This window comes from Lonchura striata, chromosome 1A (genome assembly GCF_050655825.1).
Source record: "Lonchura striata isolate lonStrDom1 chromosome 1A, ASM5065582v1, whole genome shotgun sequence".
NCBI lineage: Eukaryota > Metazoa > Chordata > Aves > Passeriformes > Estrildidae > Lonchura > Lonchura striata.
Genome location: NC_140741.1, coordinates 4281304 through 4302198, shown reverse-complemented (window position 1 = coordinate 4302198; position 20895 = coordinate 4281304). Strand labels below are relative to the sequence as shown.

Sequence of the window (20895 nt, the reverse complement as noted above, 5' to 3'; positions counted from 1 at the left end):
CAGAGATGCTTTTCTGCAAAACCAAAACTGCCTGGTCCTGATGCAGAACTGGCCAAAGTCAGGCAGTTCACAAGCCTTCCAGGCAAGCTGCAGGGACACAGGAAAAACAAGACAAACAGGAAAAACATAATCCTTGAGAGTGATCTTCCCGAGCTGCTATACAAAAGACAGCTCTGAGGAAGGAAGGAACTGGGAATGCTGCGATGACAGAAGTGTACTCACAATCTGAGTCACCCTGGCTCTCTCCACGGTTGTGTTGCTGGGACAGGTCAATCCAGAGCCTTAGGCAAAGATATTTGGAGCTTGACAGCAGCTCCTTAAACAGCCAGTTGCTCAGACACATTACCAATTAGTATTAGCATAAATTAAAATTAGAATGGGAGCATTTTAGCTGAAGAGCTCTTGTAGCTTCTCAGTAGGGCATGAAAGTGCAAAGTCAAATGGTCATGAGATCCTGTGCACCCAACACAGTAATAGATTAGATCTGCACAGTCCTCATTCCAGAGGATCTCAAAATATGGATGGGACACATTTCTGTTAGCCCCAAGCCTCTTGTGAGCTTGGGGCAGTCATGTAAGCAGCACACAGCACTTCAGTGCAGCCCAGCATATGAAAAAAAAGGAAAAAAGGTGGCGAAGAGACATGTGAATTTAAAGCAGTGTGATTTAGTTACAGAATGTGATTTGTCTACAATACAAGAGTTCATATTCTCCCCAAGAAAAAAAAAAAAAAAAAAGTTGTGCAGGGATTTTTATTTTATCAAGTCTGTCGAAGCCTGACTTTGCATCAGAGACAGGAGTTACTGCACAGGCCTCAGAGCACACGGATGCCAGGGAGGGAGGATGCAGCAGCACAGAACAATTCTCTCTGGGTGGCCTCACTTGCACATACAGAGCAACATCTGCCATTGCATCATAAATTCACCAGGCATTGCAATACAGGACATGGTCCAGAAAACAGAGCCAGGATTTCAGCACAGACTCTGCATGTTTAGAACTTACTCCTACTGTCTTATTTCTCTTCTTCCTAGATTTACTTGCTTTGTCCACCTTTCTCTGCAAACTAGACTCTGTTCAGCTTGCATAAAGTCACAACCTGCTTTTTAATGAAAAAAACTAACTCTGGATTAAGATAGGCTTAAGCAGAAAAGTAAATTTTAGTGTCCTGAGAGCCAGCCATGGTTAGTAACGTCCTGATAGGACAGCAGAGCAATACTGAATATGCAGCTGCATTCTTGTCCTGCATCTGCCTTCAAGAAGATTTTTTAACTTACACTTACTGAACCAGGAGCATATCTTGAGATTCAAAGGACATCTCATTTCTGAGATGACCCTGATCAAATGAGAACTCACATTCTCTGTGAGGGCATGGGGGTGGGAAGCAGAGGAAATGCACACTATATGTGTTCCATAAATAACAGTACCTTTCCCAAAGATACATCAAAGCTTCCTCTGAGACAGCTGGTTATACAAGGCTGTGCCAAACCACAGAGGCAGCAGAATTAACTCTTGCTTTTAAGAGCAGTGGGCACTGTCACATAAATTCTGTGCCTTTAGACCCCCCAATTTAGCATAAATATAGACATTTAGCAGTTATTAAATGCTTCCAAATTCTGTGAGTTGCAAGCAGCCTTTAATATTGCTTAAGATGACTTGCTGTGCTGCAAGGGAGGATTATTTCCTGTTCTGCTCAGAGATAATACCAGGTCTTGTTCGCATGTGTACTTTGGTTTCCAAAAGCTGATGAATTTTTGTAACTCTTGTCCTTCTGTTACCCTGAACACAGGGTTGCTACCTGGTGTGTACAGAAAATTCCCACACCAACCTTAGGTAGTTCTAGTTTTTATTTTCCTTTGTACAAAGTAGGGAGCATGGCGGGAACCCACATTTTGTGTAAATAGACACAATTTCTACATTTTAACAAACAATGGCATCAATACACATAGGTTCCAAATTACACTTTTTTTTCATTAATCAAACCCTTATTTACTACCTATATATCTCTTGCTTATCATTCTAATTCTTCTCCCCTCCATTTACTGCTTAGTCTTGTTAACTTCACTCCTGGTGGTTCTTGTCCAAACAGGCTGTTCATTTCAGAATAGCACTCCCTTTCCCTTAAAACAAAGGATTAGCCAAGCCTATAAATTTCCACAGGTTTCACAATACAACTACTCAATCACACCTACTGATTAATGACAAAATAATTCCCAAGTCTGGATCACATCTTGGACTAGGTATCACTTCAGAGAGTCTAAGAAGCAGAAGAACAAGATCAGGGCTGACAGAGTGATGTGAAGAAGCCAAGGAAAGCAGAAGGGGCAGATTATATGATCAGGGTGGTTGTCCCTCTGCCCAGCCTGTGAAGATGCACTTGCTCTATGCACACAGGAGGAAAACCAGGCTGAACAAGGCTCCTGGTGGAAAGCCACCATGCCCACAGACACTTTTACCTGCCCCAGCAAAGTCCTGAAGAGTCAGGACATGGCACAGACATCAGAGACCACGCACCACCCTTTAGCTGAAAGTGTTCCACGGCCTGTTTTCCAGAAGAATACACATTTAAACTTTCTACAGGCAACGTTCCAGCACCATTACCAGCGTGCAGGGGGTGCAAAGTCCAAAGGATTACCTGGCTCTGTTGCTTGGTGCCATTTCAGGTGCTTTGAGCTTAAAGAGCAATCGCTTAGGAAGACCTGAGAGAACCATGCTTTTGTTATCTTGTACATGACTTTGTTTCAGACGTTCAGTTCACAGATCTGTGTTCTTGCTGAGACTGCAGGGACAGTCCAGGAGCTCTTTGTCCAAATAAACACAAAACTGTCTGCTCACACAAAACTGATACAAGTCCTAGATTTAAGTATTGCCCATAGGCAACTGTGAAATATATGGCTTTTTTTTCTCTCACCAAAAAAAAGCTTCTATTGCTTTCCTTCTTTACCTTCTACATTACAACACTTTACTAGGCAAATGATCAGTTCATAGTTGACTGTGTGTAAATTCTCACATTAAAGGGACCCAGCTGACATTTATGCTAAATGGTCACAAAAAGTTCAGCTGTTTTTCTCTTTAGAATTCAAATCTAACCTAATAAAAGCTGGCTTTAGGCAGGATAGTTGTAACAAAAGCATTTCCACTAATATTAGCTTCCTGAAACTCAGTTATTGTCAACACATATGTTATTTCCTTCCGTCACAAAATTTTTATGAATGGCCAGAGTCTTGTGGGTGGACTGGAAAGAAACCAGCCCCAGTTTATTTAGTCTGATAGAAAAAATGTACCAGAAAACCACCAACTTATCCCCATTATTAAGCAATATATTACCATAGACTTTACAAATACTTTTAAATAGTATATCTTGCATACTGGAAATAAGCAGGATGAATTCCCTGGTAAACATAAGTAATTTATTAAAGGAATTGCATAATGAATTTTTTAAAAAGGTATCTCCCAATAAAACCAGAGACAGGAAGGCCCCATTGTCTCATTTTTCCCCTTTTAAACAATGAAACTCTATTGATAATCAGTGAAGGTGTTCTAGTTCATATTTATGTAAACAAAAGCAGAATCTGCACATCCCTCTGCAAATTCCATGACAAATAAGCACACAGAGCAATATATTAAAACTCCCAATTGAATATGGGACTATTTTAACACAGCATCTCTCAAGCAATGCACTGATTAGTTTAATCATTCATCTAAGTAGAAATAAATCACTGTCATCAGTTAAAAGAACATTACACATACTAACAAAAATAATTTTAGCTAATGCTACCCTAAATCACTTTGATTCCATTGTTAGGTTGTTAATGCACTAATTTTTTGCCCACTCACTGCCAAAGACTTGAATCAGAAACCAGGGTCTTACTGGAAAAACAGGGAAAACTACAGTATTCAGCCTCTGCTTTAATGCTGAAGATCCAAAAATCATTGAAAACGCTGAGAACATCAATTAGAATAATTTCTCTTTGAACAAGCCTTTTGAATTTGAAAGAGCTGCTGTGATTGTGCTGTCCCCTTTGCGAAGGCAGCATCCTGATGAGAAGGTGAGGTTGCAGTGAATTTCCCAAGGACCCTGCCATGCCTGTTCCTGCTGTCAGGCGCTGCAGGGTGGCAGCAGCTCCTCAGGTCAGGTCTGGTCTGACAGCCCTGTGTGCTGCCTGCAGAGTGTGAGACACCACAGCTTGGCCACGAAACCCAGCACTGCCAGGGAAGGAGTGTCCTGACAGGGAAATGGGGTCTCTGGTTCTCCCCGTTTCCTCAGCTGCCAGTTCCATCCTAAGCAGGTGCAAGAGCCCAGAGCAAGGAGAGACCCAGGGACAGCAAGGGACAGGCACAGGATCACAGAATGGCTTGGCTTGGGAGGGACCTCAAAGATCACCCTGTTCCACCACCTCTGTGCAGGGACACCTTCCACCAGACCAATCCAAACCTACTGGCCTTGAATGCTTCCAGGGATGGGGCACCCACAACTTCTCTGGGCAGCCTGTGCCACTGCCTCACACCCTCACAGAAATACATCTCTGATTCCACACATCTAGCCTAAACCTACACTCTCTCACTGGAACAGGCGGGACTCTGATTCAAATGTGATTATTCCAAGAAGAAATGGCGGCAGCGATATGAAAGAAGATAAAGCAGTGATCCCACACTGGGCCTCCAGCTCCCTTCTTCAGCTGATTTGGGCACTGCTGGCTGGAACGTGTAAAACCTGAAGCTGAGTGTTTGCACCAAAGAGGAGCTGTCCAGGTGGGACAAGCTCCTCTGTAGGTCCCCAAGTCTCAGCCATGACTGCAGTGCCTTTATTCAGCCCTGAGGTGGAACTCACATTCAAGCTTTGCATTCAATGCAAACTTTGCTCTCCACAAATATGTGTTTCAGGCAGTGTTTTCAGATGAGAACCTCAGGAACTATTTACATAGGAACACAGGCTACAAAAGATCACTTGGAAGACTAAATGCATTGCTGTACTGCTGCAGGAAAAGCTCTGCTACCCAAAAGGATCCATGAACTGCAGAGAAGCCATACGCTGAAGAGAGAACACTTTGCAACATTATTCACATTAAACCACAGAGTAGGAGTGACTAAGCTGGCAGTCATTTTTAGTTCCAGCTGTACTTTAAGTAGGAACTTCAAAATGGTGTGATCTTTAACAGCTTTCTACCCAGCATGATGTCACTGCAAGGGAGCACTTGTCTGGAATTAAAAGAACATATCAAATTGCTGATGTGACATTTAATTCAATAGAGTCAGCCTCCATACAGCCAGGACAGCACAGTGTGGGGTTTATGGAATAAAATAAACCAAAAAAAGCACATTTGTACATTGGAACAGACTACTGACTGTATGTCATAGACAGTATTTTAAACAATTAGTGCTCTGGCCATGTCAAGGGTGTTCTCCCTGACAAGACAAAAAGAATAAATAGGTGATAAATTCCAAAGGTCTGCACGATTTCTGGATCCAAACTTTAAGACCTCCAATGCATTAGAACCCCGCATTTTTGATTAAAAATCATAAAAAGGAAAATATCATTTGGTGGTATGGTGGGGCTGGGGAAGGTTCCTCTTATTCTAAGAGATGTTACAGCTTCCAACATTTCCACAATTGGGAAGCCTCAAGCAGAACTTATGTTGCCTCCTAAATAGCTATATTTAAATCTTCTGTGGAGTCATCCAGTCCCATGTAAATGGTAGAAAATGGAAAAATAGTGTACAAATTTCTTGAGGAGCAGCCTCACCAGAATCTATAAACAACTGCCTCTGCTGGCTTCCATTACCCCCTTCTCATACTCTTGAGTGACTCCTTTGATTTCCTCTGTTTAAATCCTGTGTGATGGGGCTATACCTCGAGTCACAGGGAAAGCACTGAACTCTTCCAACATGCACAGGAACACTCAGCCAATCCTCCTTTCTCCCTGAGCTCCTGACAGCACCAGATGGCACAAGGAGGACAGCAGCATCCTCTGGGTGGGATTGCCGGCCCTGTCAGCACCTCTGGAGACAGGAGCCTCCCCCTCACTGCAGCTGGCTCAGGTTAAATGCCCAGCCTTTACACAGCCTCCCACATCACTGGCACCAGACACCTAGGAACAGCAGGTATTCCAGCACTTCCCTCCCTGTTTTCTCAATCTGCTCCAAGTCTGAGGAGAAGAGAAAAAACTGCATCAACCTCTCAACACCAGGGTTGCTTTAATAAAATGCTTCAAGCTTAAGCCAAAAAAAGGGCACCAAAACTTTTTCAAGTTGTGACTGTGTGTTGCACGGAAACAAGGATGAACACAAATCATCACTTCTGGGCAGAAAACTACATTTTTAGTATCATGCAAATCTAATAAACAACACAAGCATTTATGATAGTTTAACGACTTTTCTTGCAGGTCAGGGAAAATGCAGTATAAACTTCAAGGCAGTTAATCTCCTGCCTTGCAGTGCACAATATCCTGGCTGAGCAAGTTACTCTCTGCAGGCACACATTAACTCTCATGCACAAAAAACCTTTGTTAAAGTAAGTAACTCTTACATTTGAGGTAGACAAACAAAGACAAAACCAAATAATATGACTGCCAAATGACAAAATCCTCCAGCTCTTGCCTTTACTTTCTCCCCCAGTGATTTCCAGATGCACAGTTTGAGTAGCAAGCAGAAACCAAAAGAGAATAGGGAAAATTGCAGGGTATCTGCTTACTTATGTCTGGTGTAGGAATAAGCAAAGAATGTTGAACTGTTCTCATGGCAGTGTGGGATATCACATAGCAAGGAAGATATCTGGCTATTTTGCAAGACTAACTATTGCTCAGGAAGGGGTGCTGTTTATGTTTCCCAGCTTTACAAAAGTTTTATCAATAATTTCATGTTCCTCAATATTATTAGCAAGACACAGAATATGCAATAAATAAGACTAGCTTTGGCTCATAAAAAATAAAAAGGGCTTCCAATCCTACTTGCAGAAAGGACAATAACACTTAAAGAAAGGAATGGATCTCTGAATTCCTGATCCCACTGATAGGAATAAGCAGGTACAGCAGAGATAATCAACTTAATTAGGCATCAAAATATGGATTTAGTTATCATGGGAGGCATCACAGTAGCAACACACTTCCATTTTGACAGTACCTCAGACAATGAACCTCTGCAAGGAAAAGATCCTCTCATAAACAAGTGATCCTTGCCTTTCTGTTACCTCTGAATAGTTCATAGGAATCACTGACATCTTTTGAGATTCACTGGTTAAAAGGACATCAAAGACAAGTGGCAAGGATTGAGCTGTCCAGGAAATTTGCAATTAGAGTTTGAGCAGAGTTTAAACACCAAGATTGGCTTCTCAGCAGCGTGAAAAGACTGCTTATGTTAATAGCACACTTCCATTTTTTTCTCCTCTATTAATGAGAAAAACTAAACCTCTTAAGAAAGTTTCACTTACCTTATCAACAAGGAGGCAAAACATAACTTTTAAGACAAATCTCAGACTTCGAAAACTCCAAGTTTTACAACAGATAGGGAGGTTGTTTAACAATGTATCAACCTGCATCTTACACCTTTAGTCTGTCCTTCACACAGAAGGAAGTATGGCACACGATCTGCCTGATGGAGCTAACAAGACATGAAAAGCTGACACATGAGACTTGAAAAGCAAATAACAGCACACCAAGAGAGCACAAAGACTTTCAAGGACTGCACATCAGGCAGTGGTACAGGTCTGCATTTAGAACACTTTCTTCAGGGCGGTCTTTGCAGAGAAGTAGAGCCAAGGTTAAAAGCCCTTGCTGGAAAGTCAGAAAGGAGGTCAGCAGCATCAAAGGATTGACACATAATGAGGGACTACCAACGTGTTTAAAAAGCCATGCTTACCAAATAAGGAAGCAATTAGAGGGAAGTGCAGTGCCATGCCATGCCATGTCTAAAGGTTATGAAAACAGAAGTTTAGAAGGCCAAGGAGGTAAGGGGAAATAATTACAGCAATTACAGAACCAATGAAGTTTCCATTAGCTATTTATTTTTTCTGGTAATAAAAACAAAATGCCTTAAAACATATTTTCACACAGGGGCACGAGAATAATTAATGAATAACTTATAATGACTGATCTGAATGAACAGCAGTCACTTCCACATCAAAAATAAAACACTTAGCAACATAAGATTAAATGGGGGAAAGTGCCATTTCATTATATAAGGACATAGCTTCATTAAAAAGTAATCAGAAAATGCCATTTTTTTTGCAAGCTTACACAAAGCCTTTTCCAGGGACAAGCAATAGAGTTGGAGAAGGGTCTGGAGCACAATTCCTGTGAGGAGCAGCTGAGGGAGCTGCGGGTGTTTAGCCTGGAGAAAGGAGGCTCAGGAGGAGCCTTCCGACTCTCCACAAGTACCTGGAAGCAGGATGCAGCCAAGTGGGGCTGGGCTCTGCTCCAGGTAATAAACAACAGGACAAGAGGCAGTGGCCTCCAGCTGTGCCAGGGAAGGTCCAGGCTGGGTATCAGGATGAATTTCTTCACTGAAGGGTTTTCCAGGCACTAGAATGGGCTGCCCAGGCAGGTGGGGGAATTGCCATCCTTAGGAGTGTTCAAGAAACACCTAGATGTGGCACTCAGTACTCTGGTCTAGTTGACAGGGTGGAAATCATTCAAAGACTGGAATCGATGCTCCTGGAGGTATCTTCCAACCTAAACAATTCTGTGACAGTACTTTTGGGGCTCACTCCCTGTAGGAATGTGCCCCCTTGTTGACAGAGTAAACAAGTTACCCTTTGTCCCCTTAAAAAGGAAAAAATCCCAGAAGTTTCTCTCCTGAATTTGGTTAAAAGACATCTCATAGGACCTTGGAGACTTCACCTCAAACTTAAGGATAGCTAATTGGACTGGAGCCATAATGTCCTGCCTAAGCAACTCCCTAGAAAAGAAGAGAACAAAAGAAGTAAATGGCTTTTGTGAAGAGTTTTCACAGGAGCAAGAACCTCTTGCCCTGGCTCTGTTTTTCTCTGTAAAGAGCTTTTTTATTTTGCCTTTTATTAAAGCTTTTTGTTTCCAACACTGTCACAAGGGCCATCCTGCTACTTTATGCCACCTGAGGTAGCTGAGCTATCAAGGGTATGATGTTTATCTATGAGAACTTGTAAGACCTGGCTTGAACAGACAGAACAACTCCCCCACTGAGAGCACAGCCAAACAGGGCAGGCCTGAGGGACCCAGCCCAAGACCAAGATTGCACAATTACGCTTTAGGATCTGAAATGTGAGGCTTTTCCTTGCTTTTAGCACCAGAGGATTCACAAAATCCAGCACACCTCCTGCTCCAGCAGGGCCAGTGGGTCACTCCTGGGTGCTGCTTGTGTGTGTCAGGACCCTGGACAGCTCTGGGATACTCTGGGATGCTCTGGGCCCCGGTTCTCCATGCCAGGCACAACTACAGCCATGCCCTGAGCAAAGAGCCCAGCACAAATCCTGTGCCACCCTCTGCTCCAGGCTGCCATTTGGAGAAGACAAGGAGAAGACAACGAAAAGTTTCAATAAACTGCAATGCTCTTCTGCCAGCTGAACAAACAGCCATGGAACTGAAGTTCCAGATGGAATTTCTCCTGGGGGTTCAGCACTGGAATGGACTGCCCAGGGAGGTAGGCAGTGGAGTCACCATCCCTGGAGGTGTTCAAGAAATGACTCGGTGCTATGCCTGAGCTGACAAGGTGGTGATTGGTCCAAGGTTGGACTTGATGACCTTGTATTTTCCAACCTTAATGATTCCATGGTTCAGTGGAATCACAGTAGCTGCTAGGACACCGTATTATTTTGTTATTTTTAAGGTATTGTCAGACCCAGCAAGTAGGTTTTGAGCTCCTTATCAAGCTAAAACAAATTTTGTTTTTCACTTAAAGCAATTCCCAAACCTGCTAAAAATCTAGAGCAGCAGGAAGCTCTTAACACAACAGGAATGGATTGAATACTCCCTGAGTAATTAGCCCTGCACTACAGCAAGCTCCTTGAACCTAGAGCCTTTCCCTCCACTTGGTTTTTGGGGCCTACTTCAGCCCCAGTTTAATGGCCAGGCTGAGGAAGGACAGCTTCCTATCAGCAAACATTTGAGCCTTCTGACCTGGCAGAGGATGAGATAAAAGAACAAACAGCTCGGAGTGTGCCAGCAAGGAATATCCGAGTCCCCAGCAGGGATGAGAGGTCATTAATTAGGCTCATACTGAATCCACTCTTAGTATTTGCTAACATACAACACTAACATTCAAACATGATGGCTGCAGTTTCCATGCAGCATTTCCAAAGACATACTTAGGCCAGACTTGTTTCTCTGGCTGAGGAAATTACTCCATTCTTCCTCTTATACTCATTCTGCTGCTTTACTTTTCATCCTTTTACCAAGATATGTCGTACAACAATTGTCATAACCTTTCACCTTTAGAAGGCTGAGCTGTCCGATTTTGATACTCCCCAAAATGAAGCTTCTACATTTTCCTTTAGCTTTCTTTATTCACATGTTGGATCTCATGGAAGACAGCACAGGTTGGTTGTTGGCTTTTGATAAGAGATATATAAAATCATAGAATGGCCTGGGCTGAAAGAGACCTTAAAGGTCATCTTGTTTCAACACCTTTCACTAGCCCAGGTTACTCAGAGCCCCATCCAACCTGGCTTTCAACTCTTCCAGGGATGGGGCATCCACCCCTTCTCTGGGCACCCTCTGCCAGGGCCTCACCCCCTCAGAGTGAAGACTTTCTTCCTAATATCCAATGCAAACCTACTCTGTTAGCTGGAAGCCATTCTCTCCTGTCCTGTCACTACATGTAACTGTGCCCATGGGTTAATTCTTCCACAGGATCACTGGTTTTTTTTTGAGCTAAGTCAATTACAGAGAGATATTCAAGTGTTGTTGCTCTCCACACATGTCTAGATAGACTTTATAAAGGGCAGGCAATAATGATTGCAGAATGACTTTTTGACCGTTTTACAATATATTCTTTTCCAATATTCTTTCTCCAGCCCAAAAAATTCACACTTAGAGAAAATTATTTTTTCCCCTAGGCATAGAATCTCCTATAATACAACCTGTAATTACAAAGTCAGATTTGGTTCTTTTCTCTTTTTTATATCACTAGTAAAGACACTACAGAAATGAACCACATAGACCTTCCAATTTTGTCTTGGTCCTCTGACAACGCCATTTATGATGCCTAGAAACAGCAGATATTAGACCATGCCATTGCTAACAAACAAGTTAGCAGTGATATGGTGCCCTTTTTTTCACAGTAAAGAAGATTTTAGTGACTCTAGAATATGCAGAGAACAAGCAGATCAAACTGATTCCTTTTAACAGCACCCCCCCTTGTATCTTATTTACATTTTCATACCTTTCAACAAAGCTGTGTACTCTTCACCACAAACAAATGGGACTCTGTCTTGCACTGCCAGAGACTACATATCCTCTTCTTTATCATTCAGCTTCTCCTTTTTGTCAGCAAAGCAATGGCACATTTGGGTGCTTCATGTCAGAGTTAAATCCCAAAGAGAAACCTTACCAGAACTGCTGAGTTTCATTGAGCTTTTGTATGAAAATCTTGGAGGCCTGTGAAGTCTAATCTTTCATAAATTACATCAAGATTCAACTGAAAAGTTTATGGATATTATTAAGTTAATGGCCTGCATTTTTCATTCATGAAATAGTTCAGTGGCAAAGCTTCCACTCAAGCAGTAAGAATTTTCAAGGTTTCATTAAGCCTGAAGAGGACACTTCTAGACACAACTGACTGGCAGACTCTGCACTCCAAATATTCCAGTGAAGAGGAGGTTTTACAGCACTTTGTTAAAGATAAATTAGCAATGATTCCACATCAGAATTCAAAATGGGCAAGTCTTTCACAGCAAGTTTGGCAAAGTGGTGGGTCACAGGCTACATGGTTTTGTTTACATCACTTCTCCCACTCCTACTTAAAATTCAGACATCCAAACTCAGTACATCAAAGAAATGCAAGAGCTCCACTGAACTTACAGCAATTCACGTGTACCAGGAGCCACACAGAACAACAAGCACAAACCCCACGTGTGTCAGAGCAGGAGCTCCACTCTGTCAGCCAGTCAGGGGTAGAAATTAAACATTCCCTCAGGAATTTTCCTCTCCAGCCCCACATACTGTGAATGCTGCTCATCCCAGGGCGTGCTCCAGAGAACAGCTCCTCAGTTTCATATATTGGGTGAGTAAAAGGCGAAAAAAAAATCCCCTTTCCAAGAGCACTACATAGGTGGATGCAAATTTCCAGGCAGCCAGCACTCAGCACTTCTTTCTCCCAGCTGCCACACACAACCTATTCCAAAAATGAAGGCACACAGGCAGACAGACAAAAGAAAGTTTTTTTTTTTGTCTGTGACAGAACAGGTTGCTATGAAGGACAGACATCTAAGGCAAAAGTTCACACCATAGTCAGATAAAATCCTCCTGTAGTTCCTAACATGAAGCATGTGTTCATATGAAGAAATTTCAAGTCCTAACATGGAGAGTTTTCAACAGAGATTTCCTTGGTAGATAGAATATTTTCAGTTGCTTCCCAAGTGCTGAATGATGTCATGGTATATTCCTACGTACCACACACATACACCTACAAAGAGAGGCTACAGCAACAAAAATGCAATTAGAGGCCATAACAGCAATAAACAGAGAAAACAACAAACTCCAAACATGAATGAAAAAACCACTGTAATAAATACATGAGAAGAGCAAGTGCTTAGTGCTGACCCAGCAGATGAGGTAATAGCCTACACAGCTCATTGGACAACCCTGAATTCATTTTCTCTAAACACTATTGTAATTTATATCCATTTTCACAGCCACAGTGGTGCCTTAAAGAACCTAAAGCACAAGAGTAATGCTCAGTCATTCAATTAACAGCCCAAGCAGCTGTGAGGATAGAAATTATACTTATTTTCTCCATAAAAATCTGTAATTTCTACAGTGAATGTTAAATTTGAGATAGTCTATGTATGAATTTCAAATAGAGAATAATTTAGGGTAGCACTCTTCAGCATTCTGACTGCAATCCGGATGTGTGGTATGTTTAATTTCTGTTTTGATTGTTCACAGCTTTCCAGGATTTGGCCTGGGATATGATCTGCCAGCAGCCTTTCCATGGCAATCTAAGCACAGAATTCCAAACCTCAGAGAACCTACAGGCTGCAACACAGCCTCGACTACATCCACTTTATTTTCTGCTCCTTCCCTCAAATCAAAATTTTTCTCCTCCATCCAAATGAAACTACTGCAAGTCCCAAAAGAGTGGGAAGAATATCAAAGTACAGCACAAACTGCTCTTAATACACCAGTAAAGTAAAAATTATTTTCACTCAGCTCATCATTTTTGCAGAGACAGCTTTTTTCATCCCTCGAATAAGCAGCTAGACATCCGCTGAAGGCAAAACAAAGACAAGGCAATCAAAAGACAAATTTTAAAGTAAAACCTGTGGTTTTTAAATTTACTCTTTCTGACAGGAATTTAGAGTGCACGGCAAATTAAGTGGTAGTTAGGCATATGTTAGTGAAAGGAAAAAGACTCTGAAAGCATAGTTTCAGAGAAAATGCTTTTTGGAAAACCATGAATTCTGGTAGAAAGGCTACTCAAAGCCAAGCATATATCTTTCACATTTTTGCAAGTTCTACTGTACTTAGCTTCTTTGAAAGCACAACAGGGTATTAACGTATTTGCCAGAAGATGGAAGAAACTTCCTAAATTCACAGGGAAAAGGGCTATGAAGTGACTTACTTGGATTGCTGCCAAATCAGGAATCCTGCACAACTTACATTTTCCATATTTATTCAAGTTTTAAGGTGATTTCAAAAATGAACCCCACCTGATCCGCTAATGAGATATTTAACAAAATAATCTTCCAGGGTTCCAAAATCATGCTCTGTAGAGCATTAAAATAACATCAAACTGACTTGAAAATTCCACAGACAAATGTCATCACAACATGCTGATTGAGAATGGAACCGGGGTTTCTCTGTGATCTGAAAAGATCAAAACAGCACAAAGAAACAACTGGAGGGAGCAAAGGAAGGAAAACATAACACAATAATTTAGGATGGCCAATACCTCCAAGGTCATCAAGTGCAACCTCTGGCCTTCACCAGCTTGTCAACTAACCCAGGGCACCGAGTGCCACATCCAGCTGTTTCTAAAACACCTGCAGGGCTGTGACTCCACCATGCTCTTTACCATCTCAGCTCCTTTCACCACTAAATTTTACTGGATATGACTAGAAGCAGCTGTGGCTTAGATCAGGCAAATACAGAATGTACCAAAACCTCATACCGGCACTTAAAACCTAAAAGAACTGTACACTTTTCCCTCCAGATATGGCCAGTCAAACCTATAATGTCCAGTATATAACCTAATTCCACTGGAGTTCTGCTCTAGGTCACAGATTCACAGCCTGGCTGAAGAAGGATTCCCAGCAGTGGTCACCGGTGCCACCTCCCCGCTCCAGCAGGGCCATCCCAGAGCACAGGGCACAGGATTGTGTCCAGAGGGGTCTGGGATATCCCCAGTGAGGAGACTCCCCAGCCTCTCTGGACAATCTGCTCAGGCTGGGTCCCTGCCCAGGACAGAAGCTGTGCCTCCTGCCCAGGTGGAGCCTCCTGGGCTCAGTCCCTGCCCGTGGCTCTGGTGCCATTGCTGGGCCCCAGAGCAGAGCCTGGGCCCTGCTCGGAGCCCTCCCTGCAGCCAGGGACACCCAGGGCTGAGGGCCCCTCTCAGCTGGGGCTCCTCTCCAGCTGCACAGCCCCAGCTCCCTCAGCCTTTCCCTGCCAGAGCTGCTCCAGGCCCCGAATCCTCTCGGCAGCCTCCGCTGGCCCCGCTGCAGGAGCTCCATGGCCCTGCTGTGCTGAGGGGCCCGGGGCTGGACACAGCCCTGCAGATGTGCCACACAGGCTGGGCAGAGGGGCAAGATCACCCCTCAGCTGCTGGCACTGCCCTCCCTGATGGCCCCCAGGACACCAGTGCCTTTCTTGTGCTCCTCTTGGGCAGCCTTTGGTGCACCAGGACCCGCAGGTCCCTCTCTGCAGAGCTGCTTCCCATCAGCTCTGTGCTGATTGCACCCCCAGCCTGTGCTGGGGCTGCTCCTCCCCAGGTGCAGGAGCCTGCATTTGCCTCTGCTGAATTTTAGGCAGGTGTTCCCTGCCCGTCCCTCCAGCCTGTTGAAGTCCTTCTGAAGGGCTGGGGATCTCCTCCCAGCTTGGCATCACCAGTGAACCTGCAGAGTAAGGAAACTCAGATTCTGCTCATCCCTCAGGTAGTTAACTGCTTGCTACCCCAAGCCCAGAAGAAAAGTGAAACCTATCACCTGGGATCTGCAGAGAAGGAGTGCCCTGCAAGAGCCAAGCACATATTTTTTATAAAAGCACCTTGCTTTTATTTAAAAATACTACCTCTCCTGACAAGGTTTATTTTATCTGTGTTCCTATGCCTTCAAAGCCACAACAGAGCTATCAGAATATAATCAGAACAGTATGTCAGTGTTACTACAGGGGGAAAAAAAGGCCATCTAGACAAAAGAATAGGCAGCAGCAAAGCAAGTGCAGCTCCTGCCTGGCACCAATGATGAGCGACTCATTTCACAGCTCAGGAACTGACCACGAAAAGGGGTTCTTTTCTAGAACCCTTGGATTTCACTCCAGGTGTGCAGATTACTCTGGTATTGGACTGATGGAGCAATACTCCCGTGGGAGTGTCTGTCTCTGCAGGATTCCTGTGCCCACAGCAGGATAAAGCAGAGGAGCCAGAAGTGTTCCATGCTGGGAAACAGAAGCAAAATGGGGTCTGTGCTCCTCGCCTGCATCCCTGCAATGACTGTCTCTGAGGTCTGTGCTGAGCTGCAGGGACTGCACACAGCAGCCTAGAAAGCACTGCTGGGGAGTCAAATGATCCCCTAGCTGTGAGTAAAAGGCCAGCTAGAAAGTGATACTGATAAAGACTGAAAACAGCAGCAGCAGGTGGGGACACCTGGGGGCTACCTAGGAGGGAGTGCAGAGACAAAAGTGTGCTGAGAAAAGCTGGATAAAGCACTGAAGCAGCAGACCAGGGAGCTGCCATAATTCTCCACCAGAGAAGGGGACTGATCCAAAGGAATACTGAGGGTAGCAGATGTCTTTGACAAAAGTCAGCACAAAAGCACACTGGAATGAGGGAGCTTTGAAAAAATATTGATTTCCTCTCACCCTCTTACCTATAACAGAATTAACCACAAATAACCCTTTGGGAGAATGCATATGCTAGTTCATCTTACTTCTATATTACCAAAATACCTGTTGCTCTCAACAAAAGGTGTATTTACTGTTGTTCTACAATTTTTCCCCCTCTCAGTCAGACACCAACTCCAAGTTCAGCTCAGGCATGGCAAGATCTAACTGACAGGCCAGAGTTTTGCTCTTGCAGGTTTAAAAACCAAGTGTCTATTAGAAGAACTTCTGTAATCAAGACCTCAGTGAGGTCTCCTGGCAAATCAGGTTTGATTTTGATCTGTCTTTTGCATTGTCATCTCCACGGAGAAGTAATGGTAGCAGAGTCATGCAGAACATTAGCTAGCCCTTGACAAATGTGTGACAAAAACCCAATTCAGCTGGTGACACTATTTAGGAGCAGGGCAACTTAGAGCCCAACCTGCTTTTCTGCAGCTGGAGATGCTCTGAAGGAAGGAAAACACAGCTCATCAGTGAAGTTAAAACTAAGAAGCTCTGCTGAATAAAAAGGGTGGCATTTTTGCAAGCTCACACATCTGTAAACATCTGTGTTAAATGACTTGGCAGAGCTGTTCCAGCAGATGCCTCACACTGAGGGCCCTGCCAGGTCAAGCTGGGCTCTCAGGTCACTTACCCTGGGTGATTACCCTCCACAAGAGCTGGCAGAGAGAATCAAGTGCAGTGTTCCATACAGCAGAGAGCCTGCAGTGCTCACAGGAAAGGGAAAGAAAGGAGAAAATATAGCAGGGACACAGTTAACATGCACTTTACAAACCAAATGAGTGTGAAAATCAAGTTTGCATGGTTAGCAAGAGTAATATTGCATGGAGCTAACTGGCATAACAAACTTCAGAGTAGAGGAAAAATGTAAAAAGGGCCAAAAGCTTATATTTAAAAAAATAAAACCAGGTGTTATATCTTGCATAGCAAATTACTGCAAATGAGGAGTTCCTTGCAGGATCAAAATGCTAATAATGAAGCAAGAAGGATCTAATTTACATTGGAGTAGACCCATGCTGAACACTTCTATGTTCTTCGCCTCTATGTCTTTACCTCTGATGAACAAAGACCCTTTGAAAGCACAAAATACAAGTTTCTGGTCTACTAGGAAATGCTATTTATTTTGTAGGCTTCATATAACAGCAGGCTTCAGAAAAGTACTCAGCCTTACAAGTGCTCAGTGGGAGCACATATCAAACTTTAGAGAGAAACCAACATAGCTAATTACCACTAGATAGGTTTTTTTCTACTATTTCCTTATCTCTCAGAGGGTCTATTCTCAAACAAACAGCTATTCAACATGAAACTCACAAAACATAGGGACTACCTTGGCACCATAACAACAATCTGGTGTAAATGCACACCTGAACATGGTAGTATCTGATTGTATCTCAAGCAAATAACATAGAATCAGAGAATAGTTGGGGTTGGAAGGGACCTTAAAGATTATCAAGTTCCAACCCCCTGCCATGGGCAGGGACACTTTCCACTAGACCAGGCTGCTCAGAGCCCCATCCTTAAATAGTTCCAGGGATGGGATATGCAGAGCTTCTCTATTTCAGTGCCTCACCTCCCTCATGGTAAAGAATTTTCTCCTAATATGCCATCCAAACTCACTCTCTGTCAGTGTGAAGCCATTCCCCTCGTACTGTCAGTCCAGGCCCTTCTAAATAATCTCTCTCCACCTTTCTTGTAGGCTCTCTTCAAGCGCTGGAAGGCCACCATGAGGTCACCCCAATGGCTATCCTTCTCCAGGCTGAACAATCCCAATTCTCCCTGCTTTCCTCACAGAAGAGGCTCTCCATGCCTGTGATCAGCTTTGGTGTTTCTCCTCTGGACTCAGGCCAACAAGTCCATGTCCTTGCCATGAAGGAATCCTCCTTCAGTCAGACTAAACAAACAGCACTCAATCACTGCATAAAAACAATGGCTAATAAATGCTGAGAAACTGGGGGAAAGGAAAAGAAGATAATTCTTTGTTATCCAAAAAGCCAAAATACCAAAATTATGAGTCCTTAGTAGAACTGCACTCAGCAAAAGGCTACAGGGCTAAATCCTGGCTGTGCTGAAGTCAGCTGGAACACTTCTGTTGACTCAGAAGTATCCAGGCTTCACTTACCCTATTTTACCACATATTTTATTACTCATTTTGCCACCACAGCTCCTTCTGTGTTCGTATACTGGCCTGAGTATCACAGGGGCTCTCTAGGTCTCTTCCTTTTTTTTGTTGTTCTTTGCATGAAGGGAAACAAATAGGTCCAGCATGTCTGTTTACTGTGTGGGAAAAAGGGATTTTTGCAATATTTCTTCCCCAAAAGCCTACCTGAGTAAACCTTCATTTTCATTTTCTCCAGAGGTCTTCAGGCATAGAGTTACCTGTGCAATAACACTATGCATCACATTTGAACGACCAAGAAATGCCTGAGACAACTATTATGAAGAGCAGCATATTCCTACAATAATTATTTCTTTGGCTTTCTCATTTTGACTGGCAGAATACTGGATCACAGTACAGATCTCTGTAGCCTTTGCTTTTATTGTCTTTTTTGACCTAAACTGTCTCCTATTGAGCCCAGTCCCAACACTTCAATTTGCAGCATTGCTCCACAGTACCAAGTTACACTGTGCATAGAATAATCAGCAACACTAAATACAAGTTTGTTCAAGCAGAAAGGTGACATTAAGCTCTGCTTTGGAGTATTTGCTACCGATGTGTTGTACCATTCCAAAGGATAAATCTGAGAATATATTTCTGAGGGCACCACACAGTTAATTGGCACATTTTTCTAACAGACCATTAGAAAAACAAAAACATTCAGAAGTTAAAAAAAAACCCAACTATTTGAGTAAAAGACTTGTGGTTGTTCAGCCTAGAGAAAAAGACTGTGGAGAGACTTGATAGCAGTCATATGTGGAAAAGAGAAACAAAAATCATCTCTTAACTTATAGCCAAGGGTAATTTCAAGTTAGATTTCAGGAAATGTATTCTGTGTATAAGGGTGGCAACTTACTAGATTGGACAGCCTAGTGAGTTGGAATTACTGTGAGGAAACTGTAAAAATTCTTAGATAAGTATTTCTGAAAACCATGAAAGATGGTAGACTTGGATTAGATGTTAAAAAGAAATGGATCCTAGAACAGGATACTCAGGGCAGCTGTGGCTGCCCCACCCCAGCAGTGTTCCAGGCCAGGCTGGATGGGGCTCTGAACAACCAGGTCTGGTGGGATGTGTCCCTGCCCATGGGGCATGAGATGATGGCTGAGGTCCCTCCCAACCCAAACCATTCCAATGTGCTGGCAGAGCTGCCAGCCACAGGGCAGAGGGCTCTGAGCATCCCTTGCAGACCATGGCTTGGCACAGGTGTCACTGTGATCCCACCAAACTGGTGCTGCCTTGTGTTTTGGTGCAGCACTGCCTCCTTGTTGGGTTTGACACTGGCCAAGCACCAGGCACCCACAACAGCCATCACTCACCCACCCCTGCCACAGCTGGGCCGAGGAGAGAAAAAAATTAATGAAGAGTTCATGAGCTGAGCTTGGAAAAAACATCTTCAAAGCCAGGTGTGTTTTTTATGGAGATTGCTCTTCTCCACAACATACCCAGACTGACACTGCCAACTGCCCCCAGCCCCAAATGCCCATGGGTTGGCAGAAATCTCTAGGACAGTCTTGGAGAAAGAAATTATAGAAGGAGAAGAAAAAAAGAATTTCTGCACTGAAAAGATAAATTTCTTTCTGCACTTGGTATTCACAGTTATATTACACAAGTCCAAATTCACTGGGCCTTTAAATGTCAAATGTTGGCTCAGTTCATAGCAGTACTTTCAGCTTCCTTGCCTTTGCCTGCACTACAGACTAACCCTTTGGCCACCACATTCCAAAGCCACCTCAGGCTGGTAGTGACTAGCCAGTAAACCATCTCCAGCACAGATTCAATTGCCAAATTTCTCCTAAAATTACTCCAAAAGAGTACTAAGGTTTATAGATCAAGAAGGAGAAAGGAGCCTGGATTTTTGGTCTGAGCAAGCTGTACATGCAGGATTTATGCAGTACATCCTGAAGGAAGATAGGCATGCTGTGTTATTTTCCCTGTGTCCCAAATGCCACTGAGAAGCCAGTGCCTCCTGCATGGGAATCATTCAGGTGATTAAAGTAGTTCCAGGAGAGAAACACAGCCTTTTCCCTCCACGTCCTACCAGGTGATAAGAGCTCTAAAAATCAATAGTGCCTGGCTACATTCAGTCAATTTCTGAACTGTAATGCAGCAGAGCTCTCATTACAGGTCCAGCTGGGCTTACACTCCCCCCTAAGCAATAAGACAAGGGATTTCTTGAAAGTCACTACATAATCTTCCTACAAGGTGTGTAACTTTGCTACCCCTTATTAGTAGCTTCAGCAGCAGCATAACCTCCCCTGCCTTTGTCCAAGCCTGCACTAAGCCACACTTCCATCTGTCTTTAGGAACTTGTGGGAAAGGGGGGCCTGCACCTCAGCTCCACAATAAACACCTTCTGAACATATCCCGTTATAGTCCAGTAAAATTTACATGAGCCACAGCAAGAAACCAAATGACAGCACAAAAACAAAAGAGGTATGTAGCATTCCATAAACTCATACTCATTATTCTGCCACGTGGTAAGAGCTGGGTATGAAACAGACCCAAACATAAGCCTC

At 43.4% G+C, this 20895-nt stretch overlaps 1 protein-coding gene across 2 annotated transcripts in view; it reads right to left on the bottom strand.

Moving 5' to 3' along the window:
* The window catches only part of ST8SIA1 (ST8 alpha-N-acetyl-neuraminide alpha-2,8-sialyltransferase 1), a 110908-nt gene that overhangs the window by 58092 nt on the left and 31921 nt on the right, over positions 1–20895 (bottom strand). The window lies entirely within an intron of this gene.